The sequence below is a fragment of the Bison bison genome, unplaced genomic scaffold (genome assembly GCF_000754665.1).
Source record: "Bison bison bison isolate TAMUID 2011002044 unplaced genomic scaffold, Bison_UMD1.0 scf7180017864331, whole genome shotgun sequence".
Lineage (NCBI taxonomy): Eukaryota > Metazoa > Chordata > Mammalia > Artiodactyla > Bovidae > Bison > Bison bison.
The window spans coordinates 3569802-3596625 of record NW_011494903.1 but is presented as its reverse complement, the minus strand read 5'-3'; the positions used below and the strand labels follow the sequence as shown (position 1 = coordinate 3596625).

General features: G+C 41.6%; 1 protein-coding gene across 7 annotated transcripts in view; it reads right to left on the bottom strand.

Annotated features, from left to right (window-relative positions):
• FYB (FYN binding protein) overlaps positions 1-26824 on the bottom strand; it is a 181550-nt gene that overhangs the window by 111311 nt on the left and 43415 nt on the right. For 2 of the 7 annotated variants that reach the window (XM_010853743.1, XM_010853741.1), the window contains exon 2: positions 9329-9466. The exons of 4 other annotated variants lie outside the window; for them this stretch is intronic. The gene's annotated coding sequence lies outside the window, so the exon portion shown is untranslated. Of the gene's footprint in view, positions 1-9328; positions 9613-26824 lie in introns of those variants that run through there. One more of the 7 variants, XM_010853740.1, reaches the window with a different exon arrangement.

Here is a 26824-nt window from a genome sequence, read left to right as displayed (position 1 = left end):
AGGTTTATAATAGCCAGGACATGGAAGCAACCTAGATGTCCATCAGCAGATGAATGGATAAGAAAGCTATGGTACATATACACAATGGAGTATTACTCAGCCATTAAAAAGACTACATTTGAATCAGTTCTAATGAGATGGATGAAACTGGAGCCTATTATACAGAGTGAAGTAAGCCAGAAAGAAAAACACCAATACAGTATACTAATGCATATATATGGAATTTAGAAAGATGGTAACAATAACCCTGTATATGAGACAGCAAAAGAGACACTGATGTATAGAACAGTCTTTTGGACTCTGTGGGAGAGGGAGAGGGTGGGATGATTTGGGAGAATGGCACTGAAATATGTATAATATCATATATGAAATGAGTCGCCAGTCCAGGTTCGATGCACAATACTGGATGCTTGGGGCTGGTGCACTGGGATGACCCTGAGGGATGGTATGGGAAGGGAGGAAGGAGGAGGGTTCAGGATGGGGAACACATGTATACCTGTGGCAGATTCATTTTGATATATGGCAAAACCAATACAATATTGTAAAGTTAAATTAAAAAAAAAAAAAAAAAAGAAATTTTTACAGTTTGTTGTGATCCACACAACAAAAGCTTTGGTGTAGTCAATAAAGCAAAAGTAGATAATTCACTTAGCCTGCATTAACTATATGAAATCAGAGGGTAATCTCTGAGGAATTTACATTTTGTCTAATGAACTTACAGATAATTGAAGTGTTTTTATAAATCTCTTTCTAGGGGCTTATTTGGATCTTAGGATAATGTTTAATGTCCACATGGTAATGCAATGTAAGTCATTTCATTTTTCTGTATCTCCAAGTGTCAGCCCAAAGAAATCTTATTTTCATCTACTATTTCTAATGGCTATTCTATTTTCATATAGAAAAGAATATGAGCCAGCAAAAGAGAACTCACTGCCAAACACATGAAATTTGAAACAAAACATTCTTGATGGCTGAGAAAGATACTCCTTGGCATAGGAAAAACAGGACAGAAATGTTCTGCTCTTTTTTTTCTCAGCCCCCACATCCCTCTCAACACACGAAAACACAGGTTGTCACCGAGCCTGGCAGTTCCTTTCTGCCCTTGACGGGAAGTTAGAAACTGAAAGGGTAAGGTCTACATGGAGTGGGTGGGGGTGGGGAGAGGAGGCTGTCTGTGGGGTTTTCTAAAGACTTCCTTCCCAGCATGTGAGAAGTTCTGTGTGACAAGAACCACTTAGAAGAGGAAGATTTCAACAGGCCCATCAAGACAGCAGCTAGCTGCCGGTCAGTGAGGCAGCCAGAGTATGATTTGAGGGGAAAAAAAAAATAAAACAACTAGACATTAGAAATGGAAGGTTATAGGAGATTCACACCCATCCACAGAGAGATGGATGATTTTTGAAACCTCACTTTACAGAATATGTGGACTCCTTCCCCCATACCTCTTTCTTCTCAACCCACTTCTGTTCCATTTCTTTTGAACATGGAAGAAAATGCACTCACTATTTCTTAATCAGGATTAAATAATATAATCACTCCACAGTCCTGACTTCACTTGCTTTCCTCTCCTGGAAGTCACAGCAGCAAGACTCTGCCATGAAGTGAGCAATTTCTCTCACCTTTGTTGTCATGGGGCTCTTTGCTGTCGGTTGCACCTTTTCTCATTAAAACTGTGATGTTCTCAATTTCAACCTTTCCATGGTGTATATCCTGCTCTTAATACCTAGCCACTCTCTTTTCTCAGGCGCCCTCAATTTTCAAGGTGCTGCATGACTTCAGCTGCTCTGGGTTTTCACATACCACTCATTCATGCATTTCTTTATTTTCTCCAGAGGGTCCTCGTGATTCCTTGCTAATGTGTTAGTTCTGGTATGTGGCACTTTGCCACTATCTAGTTCAAATTCTGTGCTTTACTAAGATTGCTTATTCCAGGGTACAAATGATCTCAGTATTTTTCTTTGTTTTTGTATATACGGCAAAAAACATTCTGGAGTTTGGTATTTTATACTCATTACTAATTCTATTATTAGAACTAATAATCACACTTAAAAACAAAAATTCCACGTATAATATCTCATTTGATTCTCCCAAAGCCTGGTAAATTCTTCTTGTTACAGAAAGGTATACGGAGTTCAAGCACATAGTAGAACAGAGATCCAAACCCAGATTTTCTAAGTCTCGTGTTCTTCTCAATACATCATTGAATCCTGACTTTCTTTCCTTCTTGTACAGTTAGTATTTGGAGTTTAGAATCTCAGCTCACATACAGAACTTTTTGTTTCTTATTCTAATCCAAAAAATTTCCCACCAAACCCTAGTAATTTACCTTCAGTTCAAGAACCCCTCATCATTGCAGATGATGTGTTAACATCTGTTCTATCAATACCCTGACATGTGACACAGGGGATGTAGGTCTCTGGCCAGAATATTCTGACTGGTTTTGCAACATCACAGCTCACCTGGAAAGGGGAAACAGCTAAGAGAAGACAAACAATGCTGCCTGCTTTTTCTGATGTTTGGTCTAAGTGTGTCTGGTGTAGGAGTCAGGGTTTAAGTAGATGACTACATTAGATCTTTTGCTCTCAAAGAGCTGTTCTCTACAGTCAGTGATGTGAGTCCTGTAACTGTCAGTTTAGGGGTCTGGAGCACCATTCTGGTTTATCCATTGTCCCCTGAGACTAGTGTTGATTGTTCAGCTGACTGCAACTTCAAGTTCACTACCAGAGGGAAGTTGAAGAAGGATGTGAACCAAAATGAAAATAATTGCTTTTATATTTTCACACAGTAAGATTTTTTTTTCCTTTTTTCTAACTTACAGTGATTGAAAGAGCAAAATCAAAATGACTCCATCCCTCACACCATACACAAAAATAAATTCAAAATGGCTTGAAGACTTAAATATAAGATGAAAAGTAAGAAAAGTGTTAGTTGCTTAGTTGTGTCTAACCCTTTGTGACCCCATGGACTGTAGCCTGCCAGACTCCTCCGTCCATGGAATTCTCCAGGCAAGAATACTGGAGTGAGTAGCCATTCCTTTCTCCAGGAGATCTTTCCAACACAGGAATGGAATCTGCATCTCCTGCATCTGCAGGCAGATTCTCTACCACTGAGCCACCAGGGAAACCCTCCAAAATATACAAACAGTTCATACAACTCAGTAAAAACAACAACAAAAAATCAAAAAACCCAATCAAAAGACCTAAATAGACATTTTTCCAAAGAACACATACAGATGGCCAACAGCTACATGAAAAGGTGCTCAAGATCCCTATTAGAGAAATACAAAGCAAAACTACAGGGAGGTATCACTTCATACCAGTTGAAATGACCACCATTAAAAAGTTTACAAATAATAAGTACTGGAGTGGAAGGAGAGGAAAAGGAATCCTCCCACACTGTTGGTGGGAATGTAATTTGGTGCAGCCGATATGAAGAACAGTGTGGAGGTTTCTTAAAAAGCTAAAAATAGAGTTACCATATGATCCTTCAAACCCACACCTGGGCATATATCTGGAAAAGATGACAACTCTTAATTTGAAAAGATACAAGCACCTGGGTGTTCATTGCAGTGCTATTTATAATAGGCAAGATGTGGAAGCAACCTGAGTGCCCATTAACAGATGAATGGATAAAGAAGATGTTATATATATATAGCTATATATATATAATGGAATATAGCTTGGCCCTAAAAAAGAATAAAATAATGCCATTTGCAGCAACATGGATGGATCTAGAGATTCTTATACTGAGTGAAGTCAGTCAAATATCATACGATAGTACTTATAGGTGGAATCTAAAAACTAATGAAAATGAACTTATTTATAAACAGAAACAAACTCACGAACATAGAGAACAAATTCATGGTTACCAAAGGAGAAAGAGGGGGAAGAGATAAGAGTACAGGCCATCCTGGAGGCTCAGTGGTAAAGAATCTGCCTGTTAATGCAAGAGAGGGGGTTTGATCCCTGGGTCAGGAAGATCCCCTGGAGGAGAAAATGGCAACCCACTCCAGTATTCTTGCCTGGGAAATCCCATGGACGAGGAACCTGGAGGGCTACAGTCCACAGGGTCCCTAACTAGTTGGACCTGACTTAGTGAGTAAGCAACAACAACAATGGGATTAACAGATACACACTACTATATACAACACAGGTAAACAACAAGGCTTTATTGTACAGCACAGGGAACTATATCCAATGTCTTATAATGAACTGTAATGAAAAATTATATATTTTTATGTATATATATATATATATATCTGAATCAATTTGCTGTACACCTGAAACTAACACAGTATTGTGAATCAAGTATACTTCAATTAAAAAAAAGAAAATGTCTCGAAAGGGAGGAAAAATGGTATTTCAATAATATCAAGCTTATATGTAAACATCTTACTGCTCAGATGAAATTTCGACTCAAAAAATTTTTTTAACTGCTAGAATATTTTAAATGACACATGTAAGTGTGACTAACACATAACAGGGGGCCAGTGTCAAATTTCTAATATGAATAAAAACAAAAACGACTTGAGAAGTATAAGCACGCTTGTCACTGACTAAAGTTATTTTTTGACTGATGAAGTAAATACAGATATTCTGAATGGTCTACTTTGAGGTTAAGACAAGGAAAGAGGAAGGTAAGAGGCACAGGGTGTGGTGGAATCACCCTGGGGATTTTTTCAAGCTGCACATGCTGAACGTCCCAATGCATCTTGTTTTGTTTCTTCAAAGATTTCTTTATGGAGAATGAATGACCAGCCCAGCCAGTACAAATGGGAAGGTGTGGCATCACCTGGTGTATTTGGGTACAAAAATGATTCAAAACCATTGGGACCTTGGATCTCTCTTGCTCTTATCCTCACATGTTTATTGAGTTGCCGAGATTCAGTGGCAAGGATTGGAATGTCTTTGGGGGCTACCGTGGTTCAGCACTGGCTTCCCTGGTAGCCCAGATGGTAAAGTAACTGCCTACAATGCAGGAAACCCAGATTTGATCCCTGGATCAGGAAGATCTCCTGAAGAAGGGAATGGCAACCCACTCCAGTGTTCTTGCTAGAGAATTCTGGGACAGAAGAGCCTGGTGGGCTAGAGTCCATGGGCTCGCAAACCATCAGACATGACTGAGTGACTTTCCCTTTTTTTAACTGATTCAGCATGGGTGAATGGAACTGGGGTGCAGAGGCTGACTGCTTGTCTTTCTAAGTCTCTGCTCTGTCTTCTTTACTCAACTGAGTCGTTTCAATGGTGGCAACCTCAAAATATATGTCCATGTTGCAGAACCTGTGCATGTGACCTTATTTGAAACAGAGGGTTTTGTATAATTAGGATCAGATGAGGAGATCATCCTGATTTACCAGGTGGCACTAAATTCAAGGACTAGTGTCCCTGTAAGATAAGATACAGAGAAGGAAAAGACCAGAGAGGATGAGAATGCCATATGAGGGAGGAGGCAGGCTTGGAGTGATGCAGCCACAGGCCAAAGAATGCTGGAGGCTGCCAGAAGTTGAATGTGTGTGTGTGTGTGTGTGTGTGTGTGTGTGTTGCTCAGTCGTGTCTGAGTCTTTGTGACTCCATAAACTGTAGCCTGCCAGGCTCCTCTGTACATGGAATTCTCTAGGCAAGAGTACTGGAGTGGGTAACCATTCACTTCTCCAGGGGATCTTCCTGACCCAGGAATCGAACTCTGGTCTTCTGTATTGTGGGCAGATTTTTACCATCTGAGCCACTAGGGAAGCCCCAGAAGTTTCCAGAAGTTGGAAAAGCCAAAAACTGGATTTTCCTCTAGAGCCTTTGGGGACAATGTGGCCTTGTGGACACCCTGATTTTAAAACTTCAGCCTCCAAAACTCTAAGAGAATAAATTTCTGTTGTTGTTAGTCACCTAGTTTGTGATTTGTGATAGGATCCACAAAGAATTAATACACCCACCCTCACAAAGATCCAGGATGCCTTTGTTCTGATTTCTCTAAATGTCTGAGCACCTGCATGGGTGCTGTTTGGGATGAAGGGCAGGAAGCATTGTTTCATAATTATCTTTTCTGGGCCACCATCGTTATCATCCCAGAGCAAGGTGTCTCTAGTGGAATGGTCCCTGGCTTGGAACAACAGAATGGGGAATTATTAATACTTATATGCAGTAGGTGAGTTTTGGCGGCATTTGCAGGCTCTTGGAAGCAAGATCAGGTACTAGTTTAACCAACATGGGTGGCACAGACTTAGCAACACTACTAATAAAGTATATATTGAATTTGTACGGCTCAAAGGTTTTGTTGGTTTCCTGTCATGTTAAGGAGGCTAGTTAGCAGAGATAAAAAACAAAACAAAACACGTTCTGAACTCTTCAAACGTATGAGAAATCCTAGACCAGCTTCTGACGGAGGAATATTCTTCAGTTTCTAGGACTTTCCATTGGGTTCTCATCCTGACCAAATATATACTTGGTCTATTCCTTGTGACTGATACAGCAAAAACTGTATCAGTAGTTGTATCTATAGTTGCTGGCTATTTCTCATCCGCCAGCAGCTGTAGAAATAAACGCCTGGGACACCCTTGACTCTGGGCTTTGGCAAAAAGAAAGATCAAAATGAGCCTTAAAGGGCCAGTTTTATTGGGAAGACCTGCCTTAGATTTACAGTGTTTGAGAAAGAAAAAATAACCTTAATGATCAATGAATGCAAGCTCTTCATTTTGCAGGAAAGGAAACAGGATATGTGATCCACCCAAGGTCACACAGCTACTTTTTGGCAGAACCAGAATCTGGTTGTCCCGTTTGCTCAACCATTCGGCCCACGGTCCTGCACCGCCTGACCTGTGAGATAGCAGTTTCTACAGCATCTTCCTCTTAAAAACAGTCATGACAATAGATAATGCTATGGATTGTCTTCTTTGCTAGGAGCTCATAATAAACCACAAAGAAGTTATTGTTATCCCCATTTTATAGACAAAGAAACCAAGGCATGGGGCAGTTCAGTAATTCACTCAAGGTCCATAGCCAGTGAATGGCAGAGGCCCCATTCAAACTCATTTCTTGATTCTGGAACCATGGTTTTAACCAAAACCCCTGGGACCACAATTTTAACTTTGCCAGTGAACCACAGTTCTCTTCCACATTCTTGGTGTTAGAAATTTTCACCCAGAAGCAGCTGCTACTAACGCCTCAGACCAATGAAAGATCTTGTCTACTCGCCCTGATTTTCTCTCCTTCGCTTTTTCTCCCTCACCCCACCCCACTTCTCTCCTTAACATGGGATTCCAATAGTAGAAAGAAAACATGATTTGGACTGCAAGGAGATCCAACCAGTCCGTTCTGAAGGAGATCAGCCCTGGGATTTCTTTGGAAGGAATGATGCTAAAGCTGAAACTCCAGTACTTTGGCCACCTCATGCGAAGAGTTGACTCATTGGAAAAGACCCTGATGCTGGGAGGGATTGGGGGCAGGAGGAGAAGGGGACGACAGAGGATGAGATGGCTGGATGGCATCACTGACTCGATGGACGTGAGTCTGAGTGAACTCCAGGAGTTGGTGATGGACAGGGAGGCCTGGCGTGCTGCGATACACGGGGTCGCAAAGAGTCGGACACGACTGAGCGACTGAACTGAACTGAACTGAAGGCTAGAGGGCTTCCCTGGTGGCTCAGCGGTAAAGAATCTGCTTGCCATGAGGGAGACCTGGGTTCGATCCCTGGGTCCTGCCCCTGGAGGAGGGCATGGCAACCCACTCCAGTATTCTTGCCTAGAGAATCCCCGTAGACAGAGGAGCCTGGCGGGCTACAGGCCATGGGGTCGCACAGAGTCAGACGCGACTAAGCAGCAGCAGCAGCAACAAGGCGAGAACAAGCTTTCAAGGCAATCTCTTGCACTTATTTAGCCTTTGCGCCACTAGGTGGCAGTGTGACTACTCAATGAGGCTGCCGGAGCTTTTAGAAATTCCCCCCAAACAGGCTTTACTAAACGCTGAGTCCAGAGCAGGGGCCTCTGGATTCCTACAGGAGCTGGGAAGCCTTTGAAGTGAGCTGGTAGTTAAATGGATGGAAATAACAAGCAGAAAGCATGGATTTGAACTTTTAAAATAATTTTCCAAGATAAATGGAGTCCTTGCCAGACATTTCTGTTTGAAACAGAAGCCTAACTTCTCCAGAATGTCCCATGAATTTACGCTAAAATTCCATTGATATTCATGATCATCTTTAATGGAACATTTTAAAAGATATAGTTTTATTGAAAGGAACCATCTAGTCCTCCTGCCCCTCATTTATCATTAATTTCTAGGAGCATCAGAATATCTACTGTCTTGTATATACATGTTTCGATCAACCTAAAATTCTTCCCAACAGTCTCTCAGCCTGTACATAAAAGCAAAGGCATGATTTTGTCTTATGTTCATAAACCCATCTATTTTTCTACACAGAGTAATCTCTAATGTCAAAATATTAAAAGCAGCACATATTAGTGATCTTTAATAATACTTATTACTATTAATATTAATACCCAATAAGTGTGTATAATTTTATACTCACAACAAACCTAGGAGGTAAGTACTATTTTTATTCTCATTGTTTCAGCGGAGGAAACTGAGGCACAGAGAGGTTAGGTGACTGGCCCAGAGTCATGCAGTTGGTGGGAGGCAGAGTAAGAGGTCCATTTTAATTACCTCATTGTAAGTTTAGTTAAAGGGGGTGTCATGGGGGAAAGAACACTGTGATATTTTCATGAGAGACCCCAATTCATACAAGAGGGACAAAGGCACCAACTAAATTTTGGATTTCCTCAGATGACTTGTAGCCCTTGTCACTGGTCCCACTTTGTCAGAATTCCTTTTAGAAGGCAGGGTTGATGGTAGCATGGCCCCCTTTCCCTAGTCTGTGTAGGAATTTCACATGAACCCCCACTTCCGGTCAGCTCTTAAGCTTTGGGGAAAAAAATGAAATTTGCTCCTCTTCATCAAAAGTGTAAGACCAGGCTTGTCAGGAGCCAAGACTGAAATCAATCATCTGTGCTCAATTAGGACTGTGGTTCCGGTTTTGTTGCAAGACTTCATTTAACGCTAGCAACAGCAGACGTTGGAAGAGCCATGTATGAGAAGCCTCATCTAGAGCAAATGACAGACACATTTTTATCTGCTTATCACCCTCTGGCTACAATGAAACTGAGCTGTGGTGTCTGATGTCCACCTCTCCTGCTGTTTGCCAACAAAACATGCCTTTCTGTCAATGATTCCACCCAGCACAATCTGTGCTGCCAGAATTTGGAGGCGGTACGTTTTCCTGCTGGGGAAAAAAAAAAAAAAATCCCATGTTGATTTGAAAGAGGAAACCTGGGCAGAGCTGTTACCTGACTCCTGCAGAATGAAGTGGGAGGGTGGTCTCATTGAGGAGGTCTTCCAGGGGCCAGGGACTGGACCACTCCTCACTTTGGGCTGTTGTGTCTGCTCAGGATGGAGAGTCCAAGCCCTGTGGCACTTTCTGAGCCCTGGCAAGGAGACGTCCAGGGGAACGGTTGAGTGATCCACGCTTCACCCCACTCCACCCCACCAGGCTGATTTAGACAAGAAAAGTCCTCTTATGCCCTCAGGATATTGTGTAAGAAGGAGGAGGAAGAGGGGAACTAAAAAGTGTCTACTCAGCCTGAAGGCTTCTGCTGACATTCCCGCCAAGCATGTGATATTTAAAAGGGTGAACCAAGTCAAGGCTTTCCTGCTGCCGCTATGGCTGTCAAAGGGAGGAACCTGGAAGGCCTTTGGTTCCATAACCTCCTTGCACTCCTGGGATTGTCCGCCTGCAGTGGAGGTCAAGGACAGGGAGCTGTGATTAGGGAGGTCCTCTCCCTAATATTTGGGACCCAATTGCATCTGTGGTTGGGAGGTGAAGTGGGCTGCTTGACTCTAGGAAGCTAAGGGGGTGCAGGTGGAAAACCCAGCAGATTTACTCATCTGCTCTTGGCTAGAGGTTTTTTCAAGCTCTGGAGAAAATGGGGTCTTCAAATGACAATCTGTGTTAAGAGACTATCATTGGCACAAAATGGGATTATAAGAAATGGTAGCTATTAATCTCCCCTATCTTCCATCTATTCATTCATTCATTCATCACTCATCCACATTAAGCATCTACTCTGTGGACCAAGCACTGTGCTAGCCTCGAAAGGTGAATGAGGCAAATCTCTTCCTCCAAGTGGTTTATAATCTTGTAGAGTTCATGCTGGGAATGGGCACTTTTCTTCTTAAATAATTTTCTTTTCTTCCATAGGCTTGACAGACTTTGTGTGCCCAATCTGACTTATGACCTGTTTTACAGAGCCTCAAACTAAGAATGGGTTTCACATTTTTAAAGAGTTGTAAGAAAAACAAAAAAGAAGAAGAACAATAATACATGACAAAGACTGTGAGTGAGTGAGTGATAGTTGCTCAGTTGTGTCCGACTCTTTGCGACCCTATGAACTGTAGTCCGCCAGGCTCCTCTGTCCATGGAATTCTCCAGGCAAGAATACTGGAGTGGGTTGCCATTTCCTTCTCCAGGGAATCTCCCCCACCCAGGGATGGAACACCAGTCTCTTGCACTGCAGGCAGATTCTTTACCACTGAGTCATCAGGGAAGCCCTGACAAAGACTGTTGTGGTCTGAAATATTTACTATTTGGCCCTTTGCAGAAAAAAGTTTGCCAACACCTGTTCTATAGGAAGAGAATTCTTGCTTTTCAGCCAGGCATAGAACTACACAAAATAGGATATTTTCCAGCCCCTCTTGACACTAGCTGTGGCCATGTGACAGTTCAGGCCAAGTGGGATCAAGGTGGAGGAGATCTGTAGAGCTCCTGCCTAGTGCTCTTAGGCTGGGCCTGTGATGCTTTTCTCTCCTAGAAGGCTGTGCAGGCCGAAGCAGTTCAGGTTCATTGATAACTAGGGCTTATTAATGCCCTAGCAATGGCAGAGCCAGAGGTGAAGGAGGCTGGATCCTGGCACTAGGGAGCACCTTGACCATCCTTGGATTTTACGGGATGGTTATGAAGGGGAGAAAGAGAGAGGAGAAAAATGTTAACTTTTGAATTAGTTTATGTATTTTGGGCTGCCCTTCATGGCATGTGGGATCTTAGTTCCCTGACCAGGGATCAAACCTAAGTCCCCTGCCTTGGAAGTGCAGAGTCTCAATTGCTGGACCACCTGGGAAGTCTTCCAAAATGTTAACTTTTAAAAGTCAGTCTTATGTTTCCTCTCCCCAACAACTTCTTCCTGATACGCAAACGAAACAAAATCTGCCATGACCCAGAACGTGCCCTGTCTTCTTGGAAGATACTCCCTCTCTTTTCTTTCTGGTTCACTCCTGCTAGTGCTCCAAAGCCCCGTGTAGATTGATCACGTCTAACCTCAGTCCCTAAAGACCGGAGAAGGCGGCCGGCTTTCCTTTGTCTTCAGTGCTTTTAGTTGGAATCTGTTTCTCCCTCTAGACCTTGAGCTCTTTGAGGGTGGACTGTGGCTTCTTTGTCTTTAAATCCAAGTTTCTGGTATATACGTGTCTGTCACACAGAAGGCACTTTATAAACATTGTGAAATGAATTAATTTATTAGAGGCCGAGGATGGCTTTTTGGGGCGGATGCTTTTTTAATGCATTTATCTCAGGAAAAGATGTGTAGCAGTGTCTGCCTCTGAGGGGTAGACATAAATTTAGCTTTCCAAATGAGAAGAAATATACACATTTAGAAAGATTATATTTTAAAAATTGAATGTTTGATTGGATTTGGAGGGTAACTGTGCTTGCTGATAGTGTGTGAATAGGTTTGAAGATTTCATAATAAAAAGCCATGAAGTCAGTTTAGTAACATGATGATTTGTTCCTGAAATCAGGGAAGTATAGATACTTACTCAAATCTATCTTACTTGAGATGAGCTTATCATTATGTAATAATAAACACTCAATTTCCCCCATATTTTTATAAAGTCCATATAAAGGAAAATATGTGCAAGAATATATTATTATTTGCTAACAATAACATACTAATGATGATAAAAATGTTGTTTGTGTCTCCTTTTCCCCCTCTATCTTACGTAGCTTGTAATCAGTAAGTGCAAAAGCAAAACCACTGTTTCTGGTGTAAACCTCTTTTACCATATGCTCTTGGTATATATAGCTAATTTTCTGAGCCAGAAAATTAATATAAGGCTTTCAAGACATCATATAGCAGTAGTATTTTTCCTCTTCGTTTAGAGGAAATAATACAAGATAAGAGGTGCCTATTTTTCTTCACATATAGTCCGTCTTGAGATGGCATTAACAGAAGGCAGAGTTTGAAAGAATTCGTTGTACAATTTTCTTTTTTTTAAGAAACCAATAATGACATGTTGATGTTTGGCAGAAACCAGCACAATACTGTAAAGCAATTATCCTTCTATTAAAAATAAATAAATAAAACTAAACTAAAAAAAAAAAAAAGAAATCAGTAATGTAACATGGGGTTTGTATTTGAATATCTATTTTTCCTTATTTTTGTACCTCCTCCCTAAAGCTTTCCATAAATTACAATCATTTAAAAATTTCTTAAATCACATGTTTGCTCTTACATTGCATTTGCTACAGAATCATAGCTAACACCTCAGTGCTTCTGGATGTTATAATACATGTTCAGCCCTCTGCTCCTCCCCCAGCAAGAACAATTCTAAGCAAATGATGAAGGATTCAATGAATAGCTCATTCTTCGTGCACTTGAATACCAGGCTTTTTCTTCCCCATCCTGGGCAATTTTGTTGTGCAACACCAGGAAATAAAATACTACAGGAGGAAAATTAGTGAGTTGGGAGGTAATGTGATGAGAATGGAGGAATTCAGCTTTCTCAACTCATTATTTCTAGTAGCAGTACCTAGTTCGGAGAAGGAAATGGCAACCCACTGCAGTATTCTTGCCTGGAGAATCCCAGGGACAGAGGAGCCAGTGGGCTGCCGTCTATGGGGTTGCACAGAGTCGCACACAACTGAAGTGACTTAGAAGCAGCAGCAGCAGCAATACCTAGTTAGGATATCAGAATTTCTGTCTTTGTAATCCAGGCACATTTTTCTACTATCCCTATCTCATCCCATCCTCACCTCTACCCCAGGCTGAGCAATCTTACCCTATCTCCATTTGGTAATCACCGCCTATAGCACTGGCCTGTTTATATGTATAGCCTGTGAGCAAGCGTGCTTTTCTGATTCTAAATTAAAATGTTTTTGTTGTTGTTTGGTTGCTAAGTCATGTCCGACTCTTTTGAGACCCCATGAACTGTAGCCTGCCAGGCTCCTCTGTCCATGGGATTTCCCAGGCAAGAAGATTGGAGTGGGTTATCATTTCCTTCTCCAGGGGACCTCCCCAACCCAGGGATGGAGCCCATGTTTCCTGTATTGGCAGGCAGATTCCTTACCACTGAGCCACCAGGGAAGTCCCTTAAATACTTTAAAATACTGTGTGTATTATTGTTGTTACACTTTAGCAGTTATGATTCTTATTGTCCCTCAGTTTAAAAAAAAATGATGTATTGTATATTAATGCATATTTATGGCATCTAGAAAAACAATACTGATGAACTTATTTGCAGGGAAGGAATAGAGACGCAGACATAGAGAATGGACTTATGGACACAGCAGGGGAAAGAGAGGTTAGGACTAATTGAGAGAGCAGCATTGACATATATACATTATCATGTGTAAAATAGGTAGCCAGTGGGAATCTGCTATTTAACATAGGGAGCCCAGCCTGATGCTCTGTGATGACCTAGAGGGGTGGGATGGGAGGAGGGTGGGAGGCTACAGAGAGAGGGCATATATAAATATATATAGTTATGGCTGATTCATGTTTTTGTGCAGAATTAATAAAAATGGCTCAGACAGTAAAGAATCTGCCTGCAGATTCGACCTGGGTTCGATCCCTGGGTCAGGAAGATTCTCTGGAGAATGAAGTGGCAACCCACTCCAGTATTCTTGCCCAGAGAATCCCATGGACAGAGGTACAGTCCATGGTATTGCAAAGAATCGGACATGACTGAATGACTAACACTTTCACTTTTCTCAATAGAAACCAATGCAACATTATAAAGCAATTATCCTCCAATTAAAAATAAATAAAAATAAATAAAAAATGATGAACTCCACAGTCTAGTTCTGAGAAGAGCGAGTGACACAAAGCCGAGGGCCAGTCCTGCTGTGTCTCAAGGAGAGGTGTTCTGGTTCTGGTGTCTGTGTTGACTCTGCTGTGTCTTTTAAAGCCTCTTGAGATTTACTCAGAACACAAGTCAGAACATGTTTGGGAGTGAAAACGATTTGGCCTGAAGCTGGGCTTTCGCACAATCCCAAGGCTTCCTTTCCCAGGAGGGTCTGGGTGTAGTGTGAAGACAGATGGCCCAGGCTTCTACCTTCTGCTTGTTTAGCACATGAGTGCCTTTGGCAGGAGAGTCCGAGCCTCGCTCTGCTCCACACTGAGGAGCACAAGATGAAGCACAAATGAATCCAAAGCTCGGGGCTGCTCTGCTGACAACATACGCCTGGGCACCAGGAGTTCTGTCCCTGAGCCAATGACGTACGATCACAGGTGGTCAAAGGTGGGTATTCCTGGAGTGAGCTCATCGCCTGCCGTCAGAAACCACATTACTCCCAGACACACTGGCAGTTAGGATGAGAGCGGATCACGTAGCAGGCAAGTCAAGAAACAGGTTCTGCTTATTTTTCTTGACTTTAACAGCTAACTCCCAACCCCACCCTTCCTCCCCGCCCCCCAAAATGCCTGCACACAAGTCAGAGAACCAGAAAAACAATATAACCTGCAAGAGTCAGGACCAGTTCTAGGTTAATGTGTGAAGAAAGGGGGGCTTTTCTCCACTTTCTTCTCCTTTTTCTCCCTCAGACCCCAAATTTCTTCTCAAACCTGCCTTTTTCTTTTTGCTTCTCAGGGAAGCAGAAAACGAGTTAATCAACCTCAAAGATTCTTCCAACACTGAGTGTCTAAGATTCTAAACATATGTTCAAAACAGGAAAAGGCAGGGGACTTGAACACCTTCCAAGTTTTTCTGTCACTTGGGGTTCCATCAGTGAGCAGAACCACTGGAAAGAGGCCAGTGATCTCTGAGCAGTGGGCCGGCAAGACCTTCACCCGTGTTCCCTCATCTCCTTCTTGAGTCCTTTCCTGAGCTGTGTCATGCAGAAAAGTGGTCATTCAAGATTTTTCACTGTTGTAGGTAGCAAAAAATATATATTTCAGCATGTGCTCCTAATATCTGGTTATTTATTAGTGATATCTATCTACCTATCCATCCATCTACATTACTTTGGGAATTCACTTTATCCATTACGAAATGTAAACAAAAGTAAAAAAGGTGAGATTTTAAAAAAAAGTATAGTATGTATAACAATTTCTCTTCATTTTCAACAAACTGTCTTGAACCCTCCTTTGGAGGGTCCTCCACTTAGGAGACCACTGGAGAAGAGGAAAGAGACCACTGGAGAGAGCATGTTGGCCAAGGACCCAGAGCAGCAACAAAACCCGCATCCCCTGTGGTTGGTTCCACCCATTCAAATGGGTTAACCACTTGCTTTCTTTAACAGGCAAATCCAGCCACGCCCTCTGTCTGATCCACAGCCATCTCCTCACCCCATTCTGAGCTCACTGCATCGCCTCTCCTGGGTCTGAGGCTATCACCACGGCTCTCCTGACCAGGTAACCACCTAAGGAACGTTATTACCTAAATGTCCAACAGGCACCACAGTCACCGATTCACAGGAGACTGAATCAAGAGCCCAGAAACAGCTTTAGCCTCCTTTCTCTGACTCCCAGGTCCACATCTCCCCGAGCATCCTGGTGCTTCGCTATCCTGAGCCCTTCGGCTCCTGCCCCAGTGCACTGCCTCCCTCACTTCCTGCCTCTGTAGCTTCAGTGGCCTCTTATGGAATTTCTCTGCCTCCAATCCTCTCTTCTCAGGCCTGTCGAACATGCTGTTCCTTGATCCACTGGATCATGGTTGCTTAAAGCCCTTCAGTGGCTCTCCAATCCTTCAGGAAAAAAAAAATGGAAACCCTTCACCATGGATGAGATGAGACTCTCCTTCATCCTCTTTGCCAAATCTGTAGGACGTCACATGGCAGAGCATCTGCTTCTCTCATTTCCAGAGGTTTCCCCCTCCTTCTTCATTGATTAACCCATATCGTCATTGAACTCCACTCAGAATCCATGTCCCCCAATGAAGCCTTCTCTGATCTTCCCTCTGGGCTTCAAGAGGATTTATTGCGTCAGTGATAACATTTTATGGTTTAGTTTCACTAGAATTTGCCAGGGCTAGGGTCCAATTCTTAATTTATCTGTTTATAGAATAGTCGTCCTCACACTTTAATATTCAGACTAATAGCTGGAGGTGTTTTTAAAATAAGTGAAATTCCAGATTGAGTAGGTTTGGGGTAGAGCCCAGCCACGGGCATTTGTAACTAGATTCTTCTTCCAAGTGTTTCTCATCCACCTGCTCCTCAGAGTTTAGCACAGAGGCAGTGCTAAGACCTTCCAGTAATAGCAGTGAGAAAAGGAATTCTATTTCCTTTTTTTTTGTCTTTCCGTACCTGATAATCGAATGCACTAACATGGACCAGTGTTAGTTGCTCAGACGTGTCTGACTCTTGGCAGCCCATAGACTGTAGCCCGCCAGGCTCCTCTGTCCATGGGATTTTCCAGGCAAGAATGCTGGAGTGGGTTGCCATTCCCTTCTCCAAGGGTTCTTCCCAACCCAGGGATCAAATCTGGGTCTTCTGCATTGCATGCAGATTCTTAACCACTGAGCCACGAGGGAGGCCCATAATATGGGCCAAGACAGACCATATTGACTCTGCTTTTGGAAGTGGGACCTTTGACAGACTACACCTGGGTACAGAGATGCACCCCCTTCCCCCACCCCGCCCCCCACACAGTATGAAGCTGACCTGTGGACCTGCTTTTGTTGCCTATGAGTGAGTGTGTGGGTGTGTACACACACATACACAAATTTATATAAATCATATTTGTTACTAACAATTAAAAATAGTTTAAAAAGACACAAGAGGATCTTTCCATGTGCCTCTTAGCCATCTTTATGTCTTATTTGGAGAAGTACCTATTTAGGTCTTCCACCCATTTTTTGGATTGGGTTGTTTGTATTTTTGATATTGAGCTGTGCATGTGTGCATGCTAAGTCGCTTCAGTCGTGTCCTATGACCCTATAGACTGTAGCCTGCTAGGCTCCTCAATCCATGGGATTTTCTAGGCAAGAGTACTGGAATGGGTTTGGCCTCCTCCAGGGGACCTTCCTGACCCAGGGATTGAACCCTGGTATCCCACATTACAGGCAGAGTCTTTACTACTGAGCCACCGGGGAAGCTCCTGATATTAAGCTGCATGAGCTGTTTGTTTATTTTGGAAATGAATCCCTTATCATTTGCATACATTTTCTCCTGTTCAGAGGGTTGTCTTATCTTGTTTACAGTTTCCTTTGCTGTGTAAAAGCTTTTAGGTTTAATTAGGTTCCATTTGTTTATTTTTGTTTTTATTTTCATTACTCTAGAAGGTGAGTCAAAAAAGATCTTGCTGCAATTTACGTACAAGAGTGTTCAGAAAATAACAAAACATTGTAAAGCAACTATGCTCCAATAAAAATTTAAAAAAAGAGAGGGTAGGAGAACTCTTCTAGATTAAAAATACCAAAGAGACGTAACAATGAAATACAATATGTAAATCTTGACTGGATTCTGATTTGGACAAAAAAATGTATAAAATAATGCAGGGGTAATTGGAGAAATTTTCATATGGGCAGTTAAATGATAAAGAAATTGCTACTTTTCTTAGGTGTGATTATAGTTAAAAATGGAGAAGGCGCTTATTCTTAGGAGATACATGGTTAAATTTCTAGAGATGAATTGTCATGATTTGCATAACTTACTTTCGTTGGTTCAGGAAATCATTTATACATATACATAGAAAGAAAGAAAGATAGTGCTAAGTCATGTCCGAGTCTTGCGATCCCATACTGGAGTGGGTTGCCATTTCCTTCTCCAGGGGAACTTCCTGACCCAAGAATTGAACCCAAGTCTCCCACACTGCTGGCAGATGCTTTATCAACTGAGCTACACGGGAGGTAGCATACATATACATAAAACAAAAAGTTAACAACTGGGTGAGTCTAGTTGAAGAGGAACATGTAAAAACTAGAGTGATTTCACATAATTATTCAGATTTATGGCTTTCCTTGAAGAGTCTGAAAACCTGATTCAAAAATTAACTGAAGTTTCACTGAGCTTCTGTGATTTGCTATAACTATACTCAGGAGGCTTCCCTGGTAGTTCAGTGGTAAAGAATCTGCCTGTAATTCAGGAGATACAGGCTTTATCATTGGGTTGGGAAGATCCCCTGGAGGAGGGCATGGCAACCCACTCCAGAACTCTTGCCTGGAGAATCTCATGGACTGAGGAGCCTGGCAAGCTATAGTCCATAAAGTTGCAAAGAGTCGGCCACAGCTAAAGCTAACTGAGCGCGCACACACAGCTTACACTTAGATGGGGCTTCCAAGGTAGCGCTAGTGGTAAAGAAAACCCACCTGCCAATGCAGGAGACACAAGAGACACAGGTTCAATCCCCGGGTTAGGAAAATTCCCCTGGAGGAGGGCATGGCAACCCACTCCACTACTCTTGCCTGGAGAATCCCATGGACTGTGGAGCCTGGCAGGCTACCGACCATAGGGTCACAAAGAATCAGGCATGACTGAAGTGACTTACCATGCAGGCATGCATACTTAATCATTAAAATCACCTCCCTAGCCAGAGGAGGCATTTTATTTGCAATTCATGAGATGGAGGTCAAGAACTCAAAATTCTCCTGGATTCTCTTGCAGGTTTGTGTCTCTTAAATCCAACAAGACTGACCTACAGTGTCTTTTGTTGGGGAAAGCTTTCACCTTTCACCTTGAGGAGGCCAAATGGGAAGTAGAGAACAGAAGGCTTGGACTTGCCATGTAGGCTGTGTCTGTTCTTGATACACACAGAGCCTAGAGTGACCAGATCAGGATATGAGGTGAAAGATCCAGTGAGCAGCAGTGGGTGACTCTTAACTGGAGGAATTATCATCTCCATCTTCTGGGATTTGGGATCCTGGACACACAAGTCAGGACAAACCAGCACTGACCTTGGTGGGTAGAGAATCACAGTGAAATCATGATGGAGACTGTCTTTGGGAAGCCATAGTGGGAAATTGGCCTGAGGAGGAATGATGACTGATTTCAACTTTCTGTATACAGTTTACTCTTTACATATTAAAAAAGACTTCAAGCAAATGTAACAAAAGTCTTGGTTATGGATCCATTGGTGTTTGTTGTATACTTCTTTGTGCTTCCCCCTCCCCCTATTTTAAACATTTCTCAAAAATAAACAAAGCAAAATATTACTTCTATCTCTCGAAAGTGTTTCATGTCCTGGACATGAAAACTTTGGAATTGTTGTCGCCTACAGAACTGAAGAAAGCAGAAGTAGAATTATAAGCTCTCATTTTCCTGAAGATGATAAACCACAGATTTTAATTTTAAGTCACTAGAGTCAATGTTTTTTGATATGGTGAGTTTCCCCTTAATTTCCCAGTAGTTAAATAAAGAGGTTATGAAAGGAAAATACAAGGCAGAAAATGTGTGAGATCTTTCTTATGTATGATACAATTTCCCTTTTCTTTTTTCTGACTCTGGAAGCTAATAAAGCAAGATCCCTCCCTTATGATGTAATGTTCCCTCTTTTTTTGATTTTGGAAGCTAATAAAATTTTAAAACACAGTTCTAGTACTACAATTGATGAGTCTTTGGGGATTTTAGCTAAACACAGCCTTTTCTCACTATGAAATTAGGTGGGTTCTTTTGGCCCATTCTAATCCTTAGTAGTGCATGAAAATAAAGCAGGATAGTAAAGAGGTTTTATCTTGTGGTGACATCATGCAGAGGGTCTCATCTCTTTGTGAGGAAGGGTATGGCTGCCACACAAGACTGGGCTCAGTTTGGACTGAATATCCTGCTTCATGGGCTCGTATGCAGCTGGGGCTGATGGAAATAATCTGGGGTTTAGGATCTCAGGCATGGGGAGCTGAGTGTTTTAGAAGATGAGGACTGATACTCTTTTACTAATGGCAGAACTTAAAACACTAGCAGGACAATGAGCCTTATTGGGATGGGCCTGAGTTTATGCTTTCCCACGTGGGATGGCTGGATGTGTGCACAAGACGCTAAGCTGATTTGTCCCGCAGGCTCTGCAGTGTGAATGGAGAAAGCCCAAGGAGGAACCAGCCATCACCCAGAACCCAATGAAAGGACACCAGAAACTATGAACTCTCCTATCAGTTTACCGGCAATCTCAGCAGAATCAGCTGGAACCCTAAACTCTTTAAAGTCTGACGAAGAGGAGTGAGTTTGAGGTATATTCTTGGAGATGCACTTTTTAAATTTATGTTTGGCCTGCTTTGTAAAATTGATAATTATGGCGATGTTTTATTGAAGGATTAACATGTTTCAGGCAAGGCAGATGAGACTTCCTATATATTATCTAATTTAGTCCTTATATGATTGCTATGTCTTCCCTGATGGCTCAGCAGGTAAAGAATCCACCTGCAATGCAGGAGACATGGGTTAGATCCCCAGGTCGGGACGATCCCCTGGAGAAGGAAATGGCAACCCACTCCAGGTATTCTTGCCTGGAGAATCCCATGGACAGAGGAGCCTTGTGGGCTATAGTTCATAGGGTTGCACAGAGTCAAGACACCACTGAGCATGAGTGCAAGAATGATTATCACGTCGATCTTATAGATAAGAGCACTCAGGTTTAGAAATACAAAGTGAGTGATCTAAGGGCTGAAGAGATACTCTCCAAACAGGTATATGGGTAATACCTCAAGGTAATATCTCAAGGGCTTCCCTTGTGGCTCAACTGGCAAAGAATCTGCCTGCAATGTGGGAGACCTGGGTTCAATCCCTGGGTTGGGAAGATCCCCTGGAGAAGGGAAAGGCCACCTATTCCAGTAATCTGGCCTGGAGAATTCCATGGACTGTATAGTCCATGGGTTTGCAGAGTCAGACACAACTGAGTGACTTTCACTTTCAAGCCCTGTGGATAAGCATTCAGATACGGGCATCGCTGATCTAAAGCAGAAATATTTTGGCGCATGTCAATTTCTGTAGCATCTTTCAAGTTATAAAGTTGGTGAAGTGAATTTGCCCTTCACAGCTATACAGCTGGCTCTGGGGTAGTCCTGCCTAGATCAGTGTTTGCTCCGACCTCTACAGCATGGGACACCTAGCAATGATTAGGCCATATTTTGACCACTTTCTGAGACTGGTGCCTGTAACAGCACAGCACCCAAGGTCTGAGATTGGACTATGAAAGTGAAAGTGAAGTCTCTCAGTCGTGTCCAACTCTTTGTGACCCCATGGACTGTAGCCTATCAGGCTCCTCCATCCATGGGATTTTCCAGGCAACAGTGCTGGAGTGGATTGCCATTTCCTTCTCCAGGGGATCTTCCCGACCCAGGAATTGAATCAGGGTCTCCAGCGTTGCAGGCAGGTGCTTTACTGTCTGAGCCACCAGGGAAGCCCAAGATTGGACTATAGCTGATTTTAAAAGTTTTAAAAGCTGTAGAAGACTTTCTTTTAAATGAAATTTGTGTTAATAGTAGACATAAGTTAAAATCACTCTAGTAGAAACTGGGGTGTCAGAAACTCATTTCTCCTACTCCAACCTATGGATTCATCTCCTTGAAATTCCCAAGACTCCTCAGAGCAATCTGAAATTACTTTGCTATAATGTTAGTGGGAGGACAGGGATTCCTGCTTGCCCCAGGCTAGCCATACTAAGAATGCAATATAATCTTGTACAAATATATTTTCATTTTAAGAGGAAAATATACTCATTTTATATCATGATATTGATCGATATTGATTAGGGAGAGGAGGGAGATAAAGATGAGGAGGAGTGAGAGCTATTAATCAAGAAATATTTACTAAGGGAGACAGTGTGATGAAATAGACAATAGAGTTTGGCTCAGAGCCAAACAGCTCTAGTTTCCAGCCACAACTGTTGTTGCTCTTGGATTTCTGTGTTATCTTGGATGTGTCCTTTCTTAATTTTGAGCCTCAAGTTCAAGGATTAAATTAGATGATTTTTGCAAAGGCACTTAGCACGGTGCTTGGCACATGGAATGTATGGACTAAATGTTGGGTCAGTCTTTTGCATCTGTACTGAGTACTTTTTAGGCTACAAGGAATTCTATAATCAAAGATGAATAAGGCAAAATCTCCACTCTCAAGAAACTCAAGGCTATTTGGGGAAGAACAACACATTTTTTGAAAATTTGTAGTATAATGATTGTTACAGGCAGTGTATTTCAAGCACCAAATAAGAAGTCCAGACAAGAAAAATTATTGTGCACTTGGAGTGATCCTGAAATACTGCCTGAGGAGCGGGCAGGGTTTGGTGGGGTGAAAGATGAGAATGGTGGAAACAACGGGAGAAAGCATGCTAATAAGGAGGATCTCAGAGGCTACATAATTCTGGGAGATGAGCAGACAAACAGGTAAGTATTTCTCTTCACTGAGTGGGGAACTGAGACAGAGAAGTCTATAGTCTCACAGAGTCAGCAACTCCCAGCTGCACCCTGTCCGGCTGGGTGACAGTCATTAGACCACATGACTGTCAGTGTGGTCTTTGAAGGCGGGTAAGGCAAGGTTGGATCACCAAAATAATAACAGATTTTTTACTTAGGTGATGAGACTTTAAAAGTGGTTATAAGCAGGAGACAAGCCAGAAGACAAGCTTCAGGAAGCAGAGAAGTACATCATTAAACAGTTTGACTTAGTCTGGAATCTTGGGACATGGATTAGTGTAGAGCAATTAGCAGTGGCAAACCTTCTCTGAGCCTAAGATAAGACTGATTGAAAGAAGGAGTCTGAAAGATATCTATTTGAGAACATGCACATACATACACACACGTGTGCATGCACCCACATGCACACACAGGCACATGTAGATGAATGCCAGTGCTCTTCAATAGTCAGTTTTTATTAAAATGAACATTGCATTCTTGTATAAAAGGGATCAATTTAATATAAATGTTCCTAATAGCCTATATTACCTAAAAGTACATCCTGTGAAGCTAAACAGACTAGTAAGCCATTGGAAAGATAGTCAGGGTTAATTTGGACATCAGTCTATCCATTCTCTTTGCAATAACTCACATTTGCAGCAAGTCTCACAAGTAGCAATCATATGCTGTGACCACACTCAGCCCAAGTTGCCAACAGACATGCCATGTTCTCAAATTAATATTGAATTGTCATTACCTACTGTAAGGCACAGGGAACTCTACTCAGTACTCTGTAATGATTTATATGGAAAAAGGATTTTAAAAAGAATGAATATATGTATATGTAAAACTGATTCACTTTATTATATAGCAGAAAGTAACACTTCATTATAAATCAACTACATTCCAATAAAAATCAATTTAAAAACTGAATTGTAATTGAAAACCATTGTAGGTATGACATTTTAAATATTTTATGAAATAAAACAATTTGTATGCAACTGGAAAGAGTGGGCAACTATTTGTCAAATAAATGGTTTGGTTTATGAGAAAAGAGTAAAGACTTAGATGCAACCTCCAAAGAGCTATGGGTAATTAGTTGATTGGATATATAACAGTGGTCAGCATTTTTAGCAAAGTTTTCTAGTCCAGCTTAGAAACAGGGTTCAATTTGCTCTTTTCTTTCTTCAGTTAATCATTATCCAGAGGCCATTAATTTTGTTTATACTCACCATATTCTGGTACAAAGATTCTCAAGCTTTTGATTTCAAAACTACATTGCACACCTAAAAATGTTCATTGCAACACTATTTACAATACTTAAGACATGGAAGCGACCTAAATGTCCATCAACAGATGAGTGGATAATGGATAAAAATCTGGTACCTATATATAATGGAATACTATCCAACCATAAAATAGAATGAAATAATGCCATTTGCAGCAACATGGATGGACACAGAGATTATCATACTCAGTGAAGTGAGCCAGGAAAGACAAATGAGACAACTGTCATATGATATCACATGTATGTGGAATCTACATATATATACATATGTATATATACAAATGAACCTATTTACAAAACAGAAATAAACTCACGGACATAGAAAACAAACTTATGGTTACCAAAGAGGAAAGGGGTGAGTAGGGATAAACTAGGAGTTTGGGACTAACACATACATACTATACACTATACATGAAATAGATAACCAACAAGGACCTACTGCACAGCACAGAGAACTATACTTAATATTTTGTAATAACCTGTAAAAGAAAAGAAGCTGAAAAAGAATATATATATATACACACACAGCTGAATCACTGAGCTCATATACCTGAAAGTAACACAACATTGGAAACCAACTATACTTTAAAAAAAAAGAAATATTGGAAGATCCTAAATAGTTTTCACTAATGTGGATAGTAGCTGAGAACATTTTCATTTATTAATTCATTTAAAATGACAATAGTAAATTATTACATATTAGCATGGATAACACTTTTATGAAAAATATGTTTTCTAAAATAAAAAATTTAATGAGAAGCATACCACTGTTTTACATTTTTGTAAATGTCTTCAATGTATGGGGTAGTAGAAAACAGCTATATTCTCCTATTTGGTCTATATTCAATCTGTGGTGACATATTCTTTTTTTGGGGGGTGAAATATGGCCTCATATAGATATGTATCTGGAAAAGGGAAGTATAACATTAGCTTTTTCATATAATTTTGGGGTCTCTGAAAAATTCCACTGAACATTCATGAGAGAATGAGAATAAAAAAGGCAAATAACATCTTAGTATTATGTAGATAGCATCAATCCTGTGGAGTCCATGAAAAGGAGTTGCTGATTCCCAGGGGTCTTCAGACCATACATTGAGAATCTCTGCTCTAGCCTTTCTCTGGCTTTATGTGGGGCAGATGTATTTCCAGGGGATGTGGGGTTTCCTGTTATCTATAGATGATTCTTCAGGTTAACTAAATAGACACTTCAAATATATGATATCCAGGCTTCCTAGCTTGTTTCTAGGTATTCTAACAGAATCTTTTACCTAGTTCCATTATAAAGTCCCCATGATCACAGCACACATATGTCAGATAGTCTGATTTTGCAGGGAGCTAGGAGGAATCTGGGCTTCCCTGATGGCTCAGTTGGTAAAGAATCTGCCTGCAATGTAGGAGCTGCTGCTGCTGCTGCTGCTAAGTCGCTTCAGTTGTGTCCGACTCTGTGTGACCCCACAGACCCTGGTTCAATTCCTGGTTTGGGAAGATCCGCTGGAGAAATGATGGGCTATCCATTCCAGTATTCTTGGGCTTCCCTTGTGGCTCAGCTGGTAAAGAATCTGTCTGCAATGTGGGAGACCTGGGTTTGATCCTTGGGTTGGGAAGATCCCCTGGAGAAGGAAAGGCTACCCACTCCAGTGTTCTGGCCTAGAGAATTCCATCGACTCTATAGTCTGTGGGGTTGCAAAGAGTCAGACATGACTGAACAACTTTCAATTATGGGCCTCCCCTGTGGCTCAGCTGGTAAAGAATCCACCTACGATGTGGGAGATCTGGGTTTGGTGCCTGGGTTGGGAAGATGCCCTGCAGAAGGGGAAGAAAGAAAGAAATAGAGGAAAACAATAGAATGGAAAAGACTAGAGATCTCTTCAAGAAAATTAGAGATACCAAGGAAACATTTCATGCAAAGATGGGCATAATAAAGGACAGAAGTGATATGGACCTAACAAAAGCAGAAGATATTAAGAAGAGGTGGCAAGAAAACATGGAAGAAATGTACAAAAAAGATCTTCATGACCCAGATAATCACAACGGTGTGATCACTCACCTAGAGCCAGACACCTTGGAATGTGAAGTCAAGTGGGCCTTAGCAAGCATCACTACGAACAAAGCTAGTGGAGGTGATGGGATTCCAGTTGAGCTATTTCAAATCCTAAAAGATGATGCTGTGAAAGTGCTGCACTCAATATGCCAGCAAATTTGGAAAACTCAGCAGTGGTCCCAGGACTGGAAAAGATCAGTTTTCATTCCAATCCCAAAGAAAGGCAATGCCAAAGAATGCTCAAACTACCGCACAATTGTACTCATCTCACATGCTAGCAAAGTAATGCTCAAAATTCTCCAAGTCAGGCTTCAACAGTATGTGAACTGTGAACTTCCAGATGTTCAAGCTGGATTTAGAAAAGGCAGAGGTCAAATTGCCAACATCTGTTGGATCATTGAAAAAGCAAGAGAGTTCCAGAAAAACATCTACTTCTGCTTTTTTGAATATGCCAAAGCCTTTGACTGTGTGGATCATGAAAAACTATTGAAAATTCTGAAAGAGATGGGAATACCAGACCACTTGACCTTCCTCCTGAGCAATCTGTATGTAGGTCAAGAAGCAACAGTTAGAACTAGACATGGAACAACAGACTGGTTCCAAATAGAGAAAGGAGTACATGAAGGATGTATGTTGTTATCCTGCTTATTTAACTTATATGCAGAGTACATCATGAGAAATCCTGGACAGGATTGAATGATCCAGTGAATCAGTGAAGCACAAGTTGGAATCAAGATTGCTGGGAAAAATATCAATTACCTCAGATAAGCAGATGGCACCACCCTTATGGCAGAAAGTGAAGAAGAACTAAAGAGCTTCTTGATGAAAGTGAAAGAAGAGAGTGAAAAAGTTGGCTTAAAACTCAACTTCCAGAAAACTAAGATCATGGCATCTGGTCCTATCACTTCATGGCAAATAGATGGGGAA